This window comes from Rhinoderma darwinii, chromosome 2, assembly GCF_050947455.1.
Source record: "Rhinoderma darwinii isolate aRhiDar2 chromosome 2, aRhiDar2.hap1, whole genome shotgun sequence".
Lineage (NCBI taxonomy): Eukaryota > Metazoa > Chordata > Amphibia > Anura > Rhinodermatidae > Rhinoderma > Rhinoderma darwinii.
In genome coordinates, this window is record NC_134688.1 from 391,541,003 (window position 1) to 391,558,735 (window position 17,733).

The 17,733-nt window shown below is 41.2% G+C and overlaps 1 protein-coding gene across 3 annotated transcripts in view; it reads left to right on the forward strand.

Annotated features, from left to right (window-relative positions):
* The window catches only part of LOC142743328 (E3 SUMO-protein ligase ZBED1-like), a 148,706-nt gene that overhangs the window by 47,439 nt on the left and 83,534 nt on the right, over positions 1-17,733 (forward strand). Inside the window, exon 2 of one of the 3 annotated variants that reach the window (XR_012881545.1) lies at positions 11,088-11,486. The exons of the other annotated variants lie outside the window; for them this stretch is intronic. The gene's annotated coding sequence lies outside the window, so the exon portion shown is untranslated. Of the gene's footprint in view, positions 1-11,087; positions 11,487-17,733 lie in introns of those variants that run through there. 3 annotated transcript variants of the gene reach the window in all.

Here is a 17,733-nt window from a genome sequence, read left to right on the forward strand (position 1 = left end):
ATGAGGCGACCACAACACAGCAATTCTACTGTTTTTCTTATTTATTTATTTTTTACGGTGTTCATCGTGCAGGTTAAAGAGGCTCTGTCACCAGATTTTGCAGCCCCTATCTGCTATTGCAGCAGATAGGCGCTGCAATGTAGATTACAGTAACGTTTTTATTTTTAAAAAACAAGCATTTTTGGCCAAGTTATGGCCATTTATGTATTTATGCAAATGAGGCTTGCAAAAGTCCAAGTGGGTGTGTTTAAAGTAAAAGTCCAAGTGGGCGTCTATTATGTGCGTACATCGGGGCGTGTTTAATACTTTTACTAGCTGGGCGTTGTGTATAGAAGTATCATCCACTTCTCTTCACAACGCCCAGCTTCTGGCAGTGCAGATCTGTGACGTCACTCACAGGTCCTGCATCGTGTCGGCCACATCGGCACCAGAGGCTACAGTTGATTCTGCAGCAGCATCAGCGTTTGCAGGTAAGTAGCTACATCGATTTACCTGCAAACGCCGAATCATCTGTAGCCTCTAGTGCCGGCTCGTCTGACATGATGCAGGACCTGTGAGTGACGTCACAGCGTGATCTCTCGAGAACACGGCTGTGTCTGCACTGCCAGAAGCTGGGCGTTCTGAAGAGAAGTGGATGATACTTCTCGTCAGAGCGCCCAGCTAGTAAAAGTAGTAAACACGCCCCGATGTACGCACATAATACACGCCCAGTTGTACTTTTACTGTAAACACGCCCAGTTGTACGTTTGCAAGCCTCATTTGCATAAATACAAAAATGGTCATAACTTGGCCAAAAATGCTCGTTTTTTAAAAATAAAAACGTTACTGTAATCTACATTGCAGCGCCGATCTGCTGCAATAGCAGATAGGGGTTGCAAAATCTGGTGACAGAGCCTCTTTAAATAAGGTTATAGTGTAATAGACCAGACTTTTATGGATTATACCAGTTATGTTAATTATTTTTTTTTACATAGTTTTTTGGAGGGGAATGGGAAAAGGTTTTTTTCAGCTTTTAATATTGATATATATATAAAACATTATTTAACATTTTATTTTATTTTTTTAAATCAATCGTGTTGTGGGGGAGCGGTTATGGGCCATCAGAGGGCCCCCACTCTTTCAACACCTTAGATGCCACAATCGCTATTGACTACGGCATCTAAGGGGTTAAACAACTGTGATCGTAGTAATCTGCGATCCCAGCAGTTAAACAGGGTGTGAGGGTCTCAGCCTGTGAGCCCGCTCCATACAACTCCCTTTCAGACATGACGTACATGTACCATGGATGGTTGTAAGGGGTTAATATTGAGTTCAATGCACAACTGTACCTAGTAAGCTCCCATATTAATTTTAGTGCTGGCTGCAGGCAATTTTTTTAAGTTACACAATATGTCCAAAATTATGCTGGCACCGCTACTAATAATTGAATTCAGGTGTTTCAGACACAGCTATTTCAAACAGTAAGTGAAATCAAACACACTGCCTGCAAAAAGGATTAACGCAAGAAATGTCCTGTATCTCCTATTTGATATATGATGACACCTTAGCCACATCCGACATACATGTACGGAGATGAGCCCCGTACCCTACATGGCTAATACCTGTTGTTTCAAACAGCTGACACCTACTGGCAATGGTCGGGATTGGACATAACTCAGATCCTAACAGTTTAACCACTCAGATTACATGGTTAATAGCTCCCTGCAGGGTCATCGAATGGTCCTATTGAAGGCCTCCAGGTCTGCCACCAGTGCCCTATTATTAAAGTGGTTTCTCATAATGATTGTTTATTACCTATCCACGGGATAGGTGATAAATATGTGATCAGTGGGAGTCCGACCGCTGGGACACCAATTGATCCTAAGAACGGGGGACCAGGACTGCCCTATGTGAATAGAGCGAGACTGTGTATGCCCAGCCACCACACCATTCACATTCGTTGGGGCTCCTGAGCCCTGAATTTAGCTGTCTCCAGCAGCCCCATAGAAAGTGAATGTAGCAGTGGGCGAGAATACGCAGTCCAGCTTCATTCACATAGGGCACTCGGGACAGGGTCGATGTTAGGGGGGGCAAACTGGGCAATTGCCCAGGGCCCTCATCCCTAAAGGGGCCCCTTCCTTTAGCATTGCTGTTCAGCTGCCTGTCCGTGAAAGGAAGCGGGCAGGTAGCTGAAAAGCAGTAACAGTCAGGTAGAGAGTCTTTACTAAAAAATCAGCCTGGAGAAGCGCCACCACATCGCCGATGTTATCACTGATAATATCGGCGGTCCGGCAGCACGGTGCTCCTCCATGCTGATTCTATGGTAGAGACTTTCTGATTTATTTATTTTATTTTGTGGTCAAAATGACTTAAATATGGGATAGGATTCTGAGCAAGGTGGAGGTACATCTAATATGTGTGTATCATACACATATCATACACACATATTATATGTACCTGCTCCTTGCTCAGAATCAAACCCCAGATTTAAGTCACTTTGACCACAAAATAAATTAAATAAATCTGACCCTAAAGATAATATTCTATGGCAGTGTGCTGCATTCATACACTGTCTGAATACATATTTTTTCAATAATACTATTAAGCCAGGCCAAAGACTGTATATGAGAGCTGCATATATACTTTTAGGTCTCGTTCACATCTGCTTCAGGCTTCCATTCATGGGTTCCGTTAGACCTTTCCGTCGGAGGAACCCATGAACAGAAAGCCAAATGGAAACCATAGCTTTCATATGCATTACCATTGATTTCAATGGTAATGCTTTCGTTGCTGTTGGTTTCCGTTTATTTCCATTTGGTAAAGTTTCAGTTTTTCCACAGTAGACTACGCTATTTTTTTCGCAAAAAAACGGAAACCTTATGGAACGTAGACAAACGGAAACCATTTGCAACTAAAGCATTACCATTGAAATCAATGGTAATGCAAACGGAAGCTATGGTTTCCATTTGGTTTTCCGTTCATGGGTTTCTCCGACGGAAAGGTCTAACGGAACCCATGAACGGAAGCCCGACGCTGATGTGAACGAGGTCTTAAAGGGGTTGCCCGGGCATGGACAACTAATGACCTATCCACGGGATAGGTCATCTGTAAATGATCGGTGGAGGCTTGACACCCTGCACCGATCAGCTGCTTTGACTTCCTGCAGGCATAGCAGATGGCTCCGGACACAGAATAGCAGCCGAGCTGAAGTACTGCAGCTCTTCTCCTATTTAAGTGAATAGGAGCAGATTTGCAGTTCTGCAGTACGGTCGCTATGCAATGTACGGAGCCTTCTGCTTCTGGCTCCGTACACTGCATAACATCCGGTGCCCGGAGGAACTCAGAGATACCATGCGGTATAAATGACATGTTAAAGTGTAACTAAACATTCGACAAACTTCTAACATGTCATAGTGACATGTCAGAAGTTTTGATTGGTGGGTTCCATGCACTGATACCCCCACCTTTTGCTAAAACAAAGTGGCAGAAGTGCTTGTGTGAGCGCTCAGCCACTTAGGTTCTGTTTAGCTTTTTCCAGAAATCAATGTATCTGAGTACGGGCTCAATAGAAAGTCTATGAACTCGTACTCCAATACATCGGTTTCCCGGAAAAAGCCGAACAGAAACAAAGCGGCTCACCGCTCACACGAGCGCTTGTGCCACTTCGTTTAGCGATTGTTGTGGGTCTCAGTGCTCGGACCCCCACCAATCAAAACTTCTGACATGTCACTATGACATGTTAGAAGTTTGTCGGACGTTTAGTTACCCTTTAACTTTATTCCGTGAGTCAATACGGCTACAGCGATACCAAATTTATATTTGTTTTCATTTACCTAATTGACTAAATGTAACTATGTTGTTGGTACATTATTTTAACATTTGGGGCCCCTCTTATAATTTTGCTCAGGGCCACACATTGTCTAAAACCAGCCCTCACTCCGGAACCCCCGTTCTCAATATAATTGGAGCTCCCAGTGGTCAGACCCCTGATTAGACATTTATTACCTATGCTGTGGAGAAATTATCATTCTGAGAAAACCCCTTTAAGCCTTACCAGAGTAGTAGAGCACAAATAAAGTGCATAAGTATTGCAGTGTATTGCATGAGCGATCTAGCGATCGCATGATAGAGTCCCCTGATAGGGCATAAAAAAGTAACATGTATAATGTATAATGATTTTTTAATGAGGAATTGTACCCCAGCAGGATATTTATTGTTAATTAGCAGTGATAATAGGATTTGCATTACTTGGATAAATTGTGTTGCGATACAATAATGAAAATATGAAGTACCAGCAAACAGAACACAAAGGCTTTACAATGCGAAGATGAGGTATCTTATATCTAATCAACAATTTCTAATGGCAGGATTCCTATAACTGAATTGGGGATGCATTGGTGGATCATTTCATAAATGGTTAGATTCTAACATTTCTCTACAGGGTAAGAGCTACTTCATGCACAACTATGAGCTACTGCTACCTGTGTACGTAAACTATACCTTTATTTTGCTTCCTATGCTTGAAGGGACATAGTTGCCTAAGATTATTTTTCCCAAGTGTAATTATCTATATTGGGCAGCAAAAAGAAGTATGAGCTCATATATCTACTGAAATTTATTAGAGCATAACTAATCAAAGAAAACATTTTTGAAACAAATGGCATATATGGCACAAGAAAGTATATCCTAGATCTACCTTAGGTTGCTTTTTTGTGAGTAATAGAGCATTTTGTTTTGTGGTCTGCTAGTTATGTTATCTGTTATAAGTTAATGTTTTCTAAAATTTTAAAAAATATGGAATATTTACTTAGCTCAATACTGCATGTATTAAAGCAGCACTCCAGCGTGTTGTTTTTTTGTTTTTTTATAAGTCCTAAATTCTGCAGCATAGGGTTATGAAAGAAAACATATCCCCCACATGATAATTTTATCTTTATATCATATGTATCTAACCTGGAAATGTGGGTTCTGTTCACCACCTTGCCTTCTTTTCCCAAATATCTGCATGGAGGAAGTGGTTTTCCCCTGCTTGCTCAGGCTGATAGATGAAGCCTACAACTCAGTGTCAAGCACGCAGGGTAACACTGACTTCCGGGAAGATCTATAATTAATATAAAAATATTAATGTAAAGAAATCGTTCACTTTTATGTTAATAGTCCCTTACTTGTGCTACATGTCTCTTCTCATTTCTTGCACAACCCATTTCACACAGCAGGTTACCCAACCAGAAGTTTTTGGGTCACTGTTGGGAGCTCTTAAAGAGACTCTGTCACCACATTATAAGTGCCCTATCTCCTACATAAGGAGATCTGCGCTGTAATGTAGGTGACAGTAATGCTTTTTATTTAAAAAAACGATCTTTTTTCACAAAGTTAGGAGCGATTTAAGTTTATGCTAATGAGCTTTCTTAATGCCCAAGTGGGCGTATTTTTACTTTCGACCAAGTGGGCGTTGTACAGAGGAGTGCATGACGCTGACCAATCAGCATCATGCACTCCTCTCCATTCATTTACACTGCACTAGCGATATAGTTATATCACTATGTGCAGCCTCATACACAAGCCCTAACATTACTACAGTGTCCTGATAATGAATACACATGACCATCCAGCCTGGACGTCATGTGTACTCAGAATCCTGACACTTCTGAATCTTTTTTGTGAGATTCCGGCAAGTGAAACCAAATCTCGCGAGATTACGGAGCTAAACGAGATTTGGTTTCACTTGCCGGAATCTCACAAAAAAGAGTCAGAAGTGTCAGGATTCTGAGTACACATGACGTCCAGGCTGGATGGTCATGTGTATTCATTATCAGGACACTGTAGTAATGTTAGGGCTTGTGTATGAGGCTGCACATAGTGATATAACTATATCGCTAGTGCAGTGTAAATGAATGGAGAGGAGTGCATGATGCCAATTGGTCAGCGTCATGCACTCCTCTGTACAACGCCCACTTGGTCGAAAGTAAAAGTACGCCCACTTGGGCATTAAGAAAGCTCATTAGCATAAACCAAAATCGCTCCTAACGTTGTGAAAAAAGATCGTTTTTTTAAATAAAAAGCATTACTGTCACCTACATTATAGCGCCCATCTCCTTATGTAGGAGATAGGGCACTTATAATGTGGTGACAGAGCCTCTTTAATAAACGATTTGTACAGGGAGCTGCGTGGGATGAACTTCTCAGCTTTAGCTAATAGTGGCACCCAATGCTGCTCATGCCTTTACTGGTTCTGGACTGGGCACCGTTTGGCCATTTTTAGTATGCGTTAGTTAAGGGACTATAACTTTTGCTGGGCTAGCATGTGATTTTTGTATTGCTTTTTTTGTGATCAATGCAGGTTTTATTTTCCTATTATTTTTATACACATAATTTTTGCTTTTTAGCATTTTCAGACGTATAATTTGAAAAAAATAGTAAAAAAAACATGCTTTTTTAGATTTTAGCTAATTTTTTTCTGGTAGTAATATAGTGTTACCCTAAAATAGACTTTTTATGTGTGATCGTCATTGTCTACTGTAAATTTTGATCTTTCGCATATCTACTTTAGAGTAGTTGGGTCAGGGCTAGCGCCAATGATTGGTGGAGGAGGGGTTATTTTGTTATTTTGGGTGGGTATTTTATGTGTTGTTTTTATTTAATTTGTTTTACTTTTATTTTTTATTATTATGGCCAGTCCCTCAAAGGTAAGAAAATACTTTATTATTTTATTTCATTTTATTACACTATACATTTCCTCTTTAACTATTATATACACAGCATTTATTGAGTGCTGTGTACATGAGTATTGAGAATACAAAAGTGGTGAAATCCACTTATGTCTTCTCTCCAGGGTCCCTGGCCATCTCTGACTGCCAGGCACCAGACATTCAGCTGCCCAATCCCTCTGCCAATAAGTTAAAACCTGTGCGTTAAATATACAGTGGGCGGTCCTCAACCGTTAGTTATCTGGAAAGAAGCTATTTGATTTTAGTTTTGTGGTGGCTACAAAGCCTTTGATTTCTATGAGAGAATTGTTGGTACTAATCAGAATAACCTATTGGAATCTTATTCATGAAGATTATTTATTTATTTCAGTTACTTATATAGCGCCAACATATTCCGCAGTGCTGTACAGAGGTCCTCTTTTACTGTCCCCATTGGGGCTCACAATCTAAATTCCCTATTGGTAAGATTTTGGGGTGTGGGAGGATACCGGAGTACCCGGAGGAAACCCACGCAAACACAGGGAGAACATACAAACTCCATGCAGATGTTGTTCTTAATTTTCTGTTGCTTAGATAGCACCAACATAGTCCTCAGCAATGTACACAGATTGTAATTACTCACATCATATTGCTGGTCTGCTACCTGTGGCATTCCAGCTGTTGTGTAACTACAATTCTCAGCATGCCCTAAAAGTAGCAAGCTGGGAGTTGTAGTTTCACACCAGCGGGAGAGCTACAGGTTGGATACCATTGGCCTAAAGGAATTGTACACTCACTAATAATTGGCATCAAACCTTTATGGAAAATATATTACAACCAAATCTAATATAGACAATAATACACAACCGTGTATGTAAAAATAGTAATTTTACTTTAGTCAGTATGCTATCAATATGTATGTTAGGCCCAAGCTAGAGCTTGTCATATAATTCTTAAGAGTGTCGCAAACGTAATTTTCCTGACTTATATGACTGACTTTTTATTTACTTTCAATCAAAAGAAATCAATATAATTGTCACACGACTGTAACAAAAAAGACTGCAACTCCAAATCATGACCACATGGGGTAGCACATTGTTTGTATCTGGACATGTCATGAATGGTGCTAAATAATACTGATGAACTAAATATCAGGTGCTCTTATGTACTAGTTATAGTGCGTATAACCTTAAAGAGAACCTTTCACCTCCCCATACATGTGCAGCTGAGTGCAGCATGTAATGGGGAGGGCTGCACAAACTCTGGGGCACTTTACATTTTTTTTCTTCCTCCCTACATTATTTAGATATCAGTGCCGTTATATTTGGCGCCCGATATTTAAATAACCCCCTGAACAGTCAACTGGGCATGTACTGTCAAGGGGGCATGTTACTATGGCTGTGACACTGTCCAATCAGATATGGACAGTGTTACATCAAAAACGAGGAGGGAGAGCTTTGAAGATCAGTCTTCTGCCAAACTGGCAAGGGGGCGTGCCTCTGCTACAGACAGTGTAAGCGCTCCCCAGCTCTTTTAACACTGTCCGTAGCAGTGACACGCCCCCTTGCCAGTTCGGCAGACAAAGTACAAGACTGATCTCTCACAAGAGCTGAAGAGATGAGAGCGCGCATGCGTACTCTCCACTCCACAGCTCTTTACACTGTCCGTAGCAGAGACACGCCCCCCTTGCCAGTTCGGGTGAAAATACTGATCTTCAAAGCTGAAGAGGGAGAGTGTGCTCTTTCTCTGCTCGCTCCTGCTGTGGTACTGTCCATATCTGATTGGACAGTGTCACAGCCATAGTAACATGCCCCCTTGCCAGTACACGCCCCGTTGACTGTTCAGGGGGTTATTTAAATCTCGGGCGCCAAATATAACGGCACCGATATCTAAATAACGGAGGGAGGTAGAAAAAAGAAGTAAAGTGCCCCAGGGTTTGTGCAGCCCTCCCCATTACATGCTGCACTCAGCTGCACATGTATGGGGAGGTGAAAGGTTCTCTTTAAAGGCTATGTACACCTTAGAAATAATTTGTATTTTTTTTAATAAAAATGTCTATCAGTGTGTTATACAGAATATAAAGCAGCTGTATCTCCAAAAGTAAAAGTCATTTTTAATAAAAAGTATTTTGAAAGTTGCACCAATCGCACTAATAGACATTTTTATAAAATACAAAAAGAATAAAAAATTATTTCAAAGGTGTACAAAGCCTTTAAGACGTCCTGGGCATAATTTTATAAGCACATATTTTCCTAACTATGTTTATGTTAAATTTGACAACTTTAGCACCCTGTAACACAGTGCAAAAATGAAAACCAGACTCAGTTTGAGTGTTATTTAGACAGTACACACTAAGCTACCTTTTCTTTGGGCATCACCTAATAACCTTTTATAGTCACATAAAACGCACTTAGGGTGTCATACAATTTAATGGTTGCCAAGATGCCAAAACAAATGAAAAGAAACATGAGTCTTGTCTAAAAGCAACAGTGCTGACCTGTTTATCTGTGAGGAAGAGATTATCCCCATGACTATTGCTAAAATGCAACACCTAATGTATTGCTAAAAATAATGATAGAATACATATTGCCTCATTTTATTTTCCATGTAAACACAGCCTATAACAACTAATGGCTAAAATGTATAGATCTTCATTAATATAGAATTGTCTAAGCTTTATAAACCTTACTATGAATACATTACCTATTTCTAGGTGAAAAAACAAACACATTTGGGTCTTATGCACATGGCTGTATGTAGTACAGCTCCTTACTACAGAGCTATAGGAACTGTAATATGGAGGTATTCTGGAATATGGCACAATTTTAAAATCAGATGTGTGTGGAGGTACAATATGGCCCCATAGACAAAGTTTTCATAGGTGGAAATGGGAATAACAGGCAGAATATTTTTATTTCACCAGCAGTTGTTTCATTGGCACCCATCCATAACTCTTTGACAAACTTTTTAAGGGAATGTATCATCAGAAAATTATATTCAATGTAAATCAAATTTTTATTATAAACAAATTGTTTTACACATTTTTGGTACTGTTCAATTATTTGTTTATTTAGCTACTATCCACAAAAAAAAATAACCTTGAAATAATCCAGTTCTTGCACTGGTCACTAGAGCGGTCACAATGGGCTTTCACTTCCTATTTTTGTAGTTCCCTTGTCAGCTTTGCTGTTTAAACTGGGCTAAGATTAGAAGAGTGATGACATCATCATTAGAGGGCAGGGGATTCAATGGAAACTATATTGTACTGCTGGAGGCCTTGATAAGGCAAGATAGTAGCACTACTGTATACACATAGAAAAGGCTCCGTACGTATGCATCTCCCCTGTCACTCACTGGTTTCTGGGGGAGGGAGCTGCACTCCATCACTCTCTGGAGACTGTAATATTCTAGGACATTTCTTTGTCAATTTACTGCCACGCACTTCAGCTGCCATAAAGCAAACATGCCCTACTATTCTGTCTGTACAGCTAATACAAGAAGAAAGTGTATGTCCCCAATATGGAAGCTTTCAGTAAAGTTTTCAAAATAAATTCCCTTTAAACATTGATGTTAAAAAGCACAAAATACATAAGATTTTGTTGAAAATAGAAATTGATTTAAATGAGAAAGTTATTTGTTAACATATGTATGAGAAACCAGAAAAGCTTCAGGGCACCAGCACGACCTGCGATGCTAGTCCAAGAAGATTACCCAACTGGGTTGAATTCATGCTACTTAGCAGCTAAGAACTAGTAACAACGACTATACGTCACATCTTCAACAAAATTTAGTACACAATATTAAAGGGGTTGTCCGACAACAGAACATTTTCCTAATTGGTTAGAAAATGTAAAATGGAGACACTTACTACTACACTTTCACTTTATAAACTGCAAGGATGTTCAGATTTCCCTGCCCTGTTATGTGGCCCCGGAAGTGAGCTTCTCCCCTTAGCCGTGACGTGCCGACACAGCTTGAGGATGCAGGGAGCCCCTCCTCTTTGTGTGTCGGTGACGTGATGAAGGAGCTGGCTGCCTGGCTCAGTTCATTAGATAAGACAGCCCCTTCTCTGTCACAGTTAATACACAGTAGCTTTATGTCTAGTTTGGAAATGTTCCTTTTCCTCCTGCTCTCCTTATCTCTTAGCCCGCCTCTCCCCATTGTCTGTCATAGCACATAGCTATCGGTTTCCAGTGTGAGTCGTCTTTATTATTATTGCTGTGTACGGCTCACCCTTTAAGCAGTGAGATCAACATCAGTTACAGTACTTATACCATTTAAAAAATACCACTCCTATATCGCCACCAGATTCACCTCTTTAAATGTCCTTGTAGGAAAAGTTTTCAGCATTAATTACATGAAATATGTATTTCAGTCAATATTACACTGATTATAAAAATATCTACTTACTTATATCCCTAGGTTTCAAATCTTACCTTTCCTCTCCAAGACTGACATCAGAGCTTCTAGAACACAGATTCCAGTGTGCCAGCAGACGGCACCGCAAGACCCCTATGGCAGTAACAAGCAAGATCCAGAGTGATACCTGTAGAATTAAGTGCTCCTGAGAGAACTTCAGAACTAGTAGCTCTGGCATCACTTGGGAGACATGAAGGGGACATTTGAAATCTATTAATGAACATTTCTATATATCAGTGTTTGTGTAAAAGCTATCAATAAAATAATGTTACATTTTTAAGGTCTTTATTTAGGTTATGTCACAAATCCATTAAAAAAAGACAAATAACCCATTATATATATCATCTGAAATGAAATATGTTTTTGCAAATAAATATACAAATGCAATTAAACAATGTATCAAAAAGGGTTTTATTTAGATCATAACAATCCCCTAATATGATCCATTGTTTCAATAAATACTGTCTTAAGACCCTTTATATTGAATGAAATGCACTAGAGCATTTTCCAGCAATCTGTTATTTTTGTACCTTTGTATTTCCAATATCAGTGTATTTTTGGATTAAAGCATGGGTCAGGCCATTAAGAACAATTAGCATTCTTTATTGATTATAGGACTTCTTGTACCTTCAATGTACTTCTGCATTAAAGCATGGGTCAAGCCATTAAGAACAGGTAGCAATCTTTATTGATTATAGGACATAGTCAAATTATGTTTAATATATACTAGTATATTTATATATATATATATATATATATGTATGTATATATATATATATATATATATATTTAAAAAAATATATATACTGTTCAAATACATTCATGTGTGGTTTTAATGTTGCACTGCTTTTTATAGCGTGCATTCAAAGGCGTAAAAGGTCTTTCAGGCATGCATTAAGCTGCCATTACACTACAGCAGTATTTCCCAACCAGGGTTCCCCTGTAACCCAGACAGAAGATATCTGGCAGAAAGCTCTAGTTTAAATTCGGGTAATGGTGTGTTGATCTTCAGCTCATTCCTAACATGATGGAAATAGGATGGAAACATTCTACATGTTTGAGCCATTTCATGCTTTCTTTGCCATCACATTGACTGTGGTTGATCAGCTTGAGATAAGCGCAAAGCACATTGTGGTATATCTAGCCAACTATTCCATTTTTAGAGAGATTCCCTATTGTTAAAAAGCTTGGGAACCACTGTACTAGAGATTTCAGAAGGCTGCTTTTTGAATAACCTGTTCATAGTGGGTTTGCGAAGGTCAACAATTTGCAGATCAATCTCTGACCTGGGTTTATATTGACAGGGTGACCGTCAATGGAAGCTAACAATTTTACCGGAAAACCACCCAAAAACAAATCCAACATGTCCGATCAACTTTCCATGGATATACGTCTTTGGTCATGTCATCTAAAGACAAAGAGAATTAGGAGAAAATGTGCCTTTTTTTGGCCGTCTGTGATCTCAAGTGCCCAGCTTTAGGCACATTACCACATTTTCTGTTAAGTACTGTCTATAACCAATTAAACAAATTTGTAGTGGTACACAGTGGTGCTGCAAGAGCTATGATGGTAAGGCAGTGGGTATGCAGAAGCAGGGAATTGTGAGTGGGATGGTATAAAAAAAATCTATTCTGTTTTTAAAAATTAATTTGGTTTGCTTTTTTGCAAATAAAGACTATATTCCAGGTAAATAAGTTATCCAAACTGAACTATTGGAGTAATTCATGAACATTTGAAATTGTCTTTTTCGCCCCTGGCAGATTGGGAATCTAAGCTGTAAGAGTATCATTTAAACTTGAATGAAGCAATTTCTCTCATTTCCCTCTGGGATGACATGTAAACAGCAGTCTGCCTGATGTGTGTTATCGTGGTTCACAGCAGTGAATGACACATATGTACAAGCTATTACCTGTAGGCAGTATTCTATTGCACAGCATAGACTCATTTTATAACATAATATATAAATATAATTTTCAGGGAAATTTGACCCAGTGTTCTCAAGCTGCTTCCTTTCTACATCCTAAATAAAAGCATTGTAAGCGGCTTTAGTTCGTCTTCCAAATTTTCAATAAATTCTGAAATCCATTTATATAGGATACATGCTGCTTTCACTCATTATGCTGATGCTTTACCATGAAGAATAGTGAAAAGAACGTTCACCTGCTGAGGAGAGAGATTATTAGAAGACAGTCACAATATGAATTTTATTTAAAAACGAAAAAAAAAAAATGATATATATGATAGATTTGCCATGCATTTATTGAAATAAGTCTGACAGTAATTTCTGAGTGTATACAGGTTGAAAATTGTACATAAAGCACTGAAATTTTATTACCTCTGTAATTGTAATGAGACCTATGATATATTCATTATTTTAAGGGGTTTTACAAGATCAGGTTGCATTTCGGAAATCGCCTTAAGGGTATGCACACACAGAATTTTTTTGCAGGCAGAAAAAATCTGGCTCAAATTTCTTAAAGGAATTTTGAGGCAGATTTTGACCTGCCTGCAGTTTCTTGGCACATTTTTTTCGGCGTTAAGCGACACGGGCAAAAAACACACCGAAAAGCGCTTTCTCTGCCTCCCATTGATGTCAATGGGAGGTCAGAGACGGAAACATGGGAAAGCGCATGCCGCTTTTTATTTCCTGCAAGTGTTTTTTTTCCACTGCCAGGAAAAAAACGTCTCCGCCTCCCATTGAAATCAATAAGAGGCAATTTCGGATGTTTTTTTGCTGCTGTTTCCTATGCGGTTGCCGTGTCAAAAACAGCTTCAGAAAACTCAGCATGAACTAGACCTCATTCTGCTGGATGTAAGAAAAAAAAATCTTTAAAAAAAAAATCATTATTTCCAACTAGTATATCCAAATATATTCCACACAAACAAATCTCTCTGTGTGATGTCTGCCTACTCTACATCATTACAAACAACTTCACACATCATTTAGTTGCATAAACACAGGAATTGTCAGTGCCCTTTGGTCTGAAAGTTCTAGGTTCATGTTGCTTTTAGGTTTTTATCATCGTGTTAACGGGGCCCCAGAACAAAATTGACAACACTCTAGTTTCCATTAAAGTAGTTCTTTACTGGTAACTTGCCTGAGGCAGAAGCATACCAATGATGATTCAGTGCTGCAAGGTGGTCTTTAATGTGAGTGGGGGACGTCAATCACACAGAGCTAGCTGTGCCTGACCCAGGGGCATAACTAGAAAAGACTGGGCCCCATAGAAAACTTTTGCCTGGGGCCCCTCCAGGTGCCACACGCACTTATAGATAGTGCCCCCTGTAGATTGTGCCATATGGCCCCTCTGTAGACAGTGCTATACAGCTTCCCCTGTAGACAGTGTCACACTCACTTGTAGATAGCGCCGCCCACCTCCCCCTTTTAGATAGTGCCATACAGTCCCCTGTAGATATCGCCATACAGCCACCCCTGTAGATAGCGCCATACAGCCCCCTGTATATATTGCCATAATGCCATAAAACCCCCCCTGTATATAGCACCACACAGCCCCCTCCCTTGAATATAGTGCCACACAGCCCCTTTTAGTAGATAGTGCCACACACAGACCCCTGTAGATTGCGCCACACACAGCCCCCTGTAGATAGCGCCACAGCCCTCCCCTTGTAAATAGTGCCATACAGCCCCCCTAGTAGATAGTGCCACACAGCCCCTCCTCAGTAGTGCCACACAGCCCCCCTTAGTAGCAACACACATCACCCCCTTAGTAGTGCCTCACAGCCCCTTGTATAAAGTGCCACACAGCTCCCCCTTGTGTATAGTGCCACACAACTCCCCCGTGTGTATAGTGCAACACAGCCCCCCTGTATAAAGTGCCACACAGCCCCTCTGGCATATAGTGCCACCCTGCTCCCCCCTTGAATATAGTGCCACCCTGCTCCCCCCCTTGGATATAGTGGCAAAAAATCATATCAAAATCAAACCACCCATCAACTCGCTGCAGATCATACAGTGACTACATCACTGATTAGAGGCAGAGTAAACATTTACATTAAGTGACTGACTGGTAACGTCTCAGATTCTAGTTATTTTTTTCTTTTCTTCTCCAGACCTCTATGATGACTTCTCCCGGTCACGACCCATTTCTGCAGTTTTCCTCTCAGATGTCTTCAGCTTCTCACTTTTAAAAAATTTCTGCACCTATAAACGAAAACAAAATTCTCAACACCTCTAAATATAATAGTGTCATACACTGCACCTCTAACTGTAATAGCGCCATACACTGTGTCCCTGATTATAATAATACCATACACTGTGTCCCACACACACACCGTGCCCCCTGTAGATAGTGCCCCTTAGCCCCCCTGTACAATGTGACCCCCATAGAGCCTCTGTAGATAGTGCCCTACATAGAAGCCCCTGTAGATAGGGCCCCACAATCAGCCCCCTGTAGATAGTGCCCACATATGGACTCCAGAGCTGCAAGGCAATAGTGCTAACCACTGAGCCACCGTGCTGCCCTACATATAGCTTCCCCTATAGATAGTGCTCCGCATTTAGCCCACCCCTTTAGACAGTGCCCTACATATAGCCCCCCCTGTAGATAGTGCTCCACATTTAGCCCACCCCTGTATATAGTGTCCCTGATATAGCTCCCCCTGTATATAGTGCTCCACATTCCCACATATAGACCGCCTGTAGATAGAGCCCCCACTCACAGATTTATTATAAAAAAAAGAAAACTTTACATACTCACATGATCTCGCTCCCGCACCGTCCGGTGGCAATGCAGACCTGCTCTCTTCTGAGCAGGTCTGCTGGGGCTGAACGATGCAAGATGCGCGATGACGTCATCATGCCGCTAGCGTCATTGAAAGCTGCTGATTGGCGGGGCAATCAGCGGGGCTGAATGTTCGGGTGCCATTTAGCGCTAATACATGTATTTGTACCTGCGTGCTATAGACGCAGGTACAATTACTGCAAGAGAGGGTTGCTGTTGTTAGCACCGGGGCCCCCTCTGGTGCTAGCAATTCCAATGGGCATGAGAGGGCCCGTGCCCCCCGGCCCATAAATGTAAGGGTATGTGCACACGATGAGAGGCTTTTACGTCTGAAAAGACAGACTGTTTTCAGGAGAAAACAGCTGCCTCGTTTCAGACGTAAAAGCTCCTCCTTGCATTATGCGAGGCGTCTGTGACGCTCGTAAATCTTGAGCTGCTCTTCATTGACTTCAATGAAGAACGACTCAAATTACGTTGCAAAGAAGTGCCCTGCACTTCTTTGACGAGGCAGTCAATTTACGCGTCGTAGTTTGACAGCTGTCAAACGACGACGCGTAAATTACAGGTCGTCTGCACAGTACGTCGGCAAACCCATTCAAATGAATGGGCAGATGTTTGCCGACGTATTGTAGCCCTATTTTCAGTCGTAAATCGAGGCATAATACTCATTGTTTACGCCTGAAAATAGGTCGTGTGAACCCAACCTTAGAGGCCAGGCGGCGCGGGCCCCGTTGTGGCATCGCTATCGCTGTAGCTGCCATAACGGCTGCTAGCGGAACCACCGGGCATGGGGGGGCTGTGTCGGCGGGCGGCACACGCCCCCTAATGCCGCGGGCCCTGTAGCTGCTATGGCTGCTACAGCGGTAATTACGCCACTGGCCTAACCTTTTCACACAACCTTGCACGTCAGGTCAACGCGGGTCACCTGTGGGAGCTACTCACTATCTTTTGCAGAGTCCTCAAAGGCAGAAACTATGCCCCTCCAGCTTTGACTGTGATGTGGGGTCAGATTTCGGTTCGCCCCTTGTGCTACCGAGGGTCACAGTGGCACCTAACCACTACCAATGCAGCGTTTCATATCTCTCCCTCCAGTGGTAGCTCAGATTGCGAGGCAACTAGGTACGCCAAAGAAAAAATAGGGCAGAATAGTTTTAGAGTTAGTCCCTATTCAGTCCTATTAGTAGTAGTACCTGCCCCTATTAGATCACTTTCTCCTTGCAGCAGCGTTTTATCTGACGCACAAGCTTCAACAATTCTCTACCATAATTTCCACAGTGGAAGTCTCAGCTGCTAAATCTAACTCAGTGGCACTGAAAAATACCCTGACCTCCTGACCTATCTATGTGCTAATTCTGCCCAAAAATGCCCATTGAAATCACTTGGAAGCTCAAACAACAGCCGAATGCCTTTGACGCTGTTTTGTGCGCTGAGAAGCACCGAAAACAGATTGCTACTTTTATTGTCCAAAGTCAAAATATCCAATAAAACAATAAAAACAATAAAAACAAAAAATGTGCTGAAAACAGAGTCAAAATCAGCGTCAAAATCAGCTTGAACTTTAAAGTCAGTGTCCGAAATGAGCCTGGAAACCGCGCTGATTTTGGAGGCAGATTAAGCTGATTTCTTAGCCTCAACTTAATACCGTGTGAGTAAGGATGGGCTCTCTCTGTCTATTCCTGATGCGGTAGGTCCAAAGCCTTTCAGGTCTTTGTAAGGAGGGGAAGGATCCACTCCCGCCAACCCTCTCCTGTTATCTGTTCCCCTGCCTCCTCCACTCCCTTAGGCCTGATTTACACGAGCGTGTGCATTTTGCGCACGCAAAAAACGCTGCGTTTTGCGTGCGCAAAAGGCACTTAACAGCTGCGTGTGTCATCAGTGTATGATGCGCGGCTGCGAGATTTTCTCGC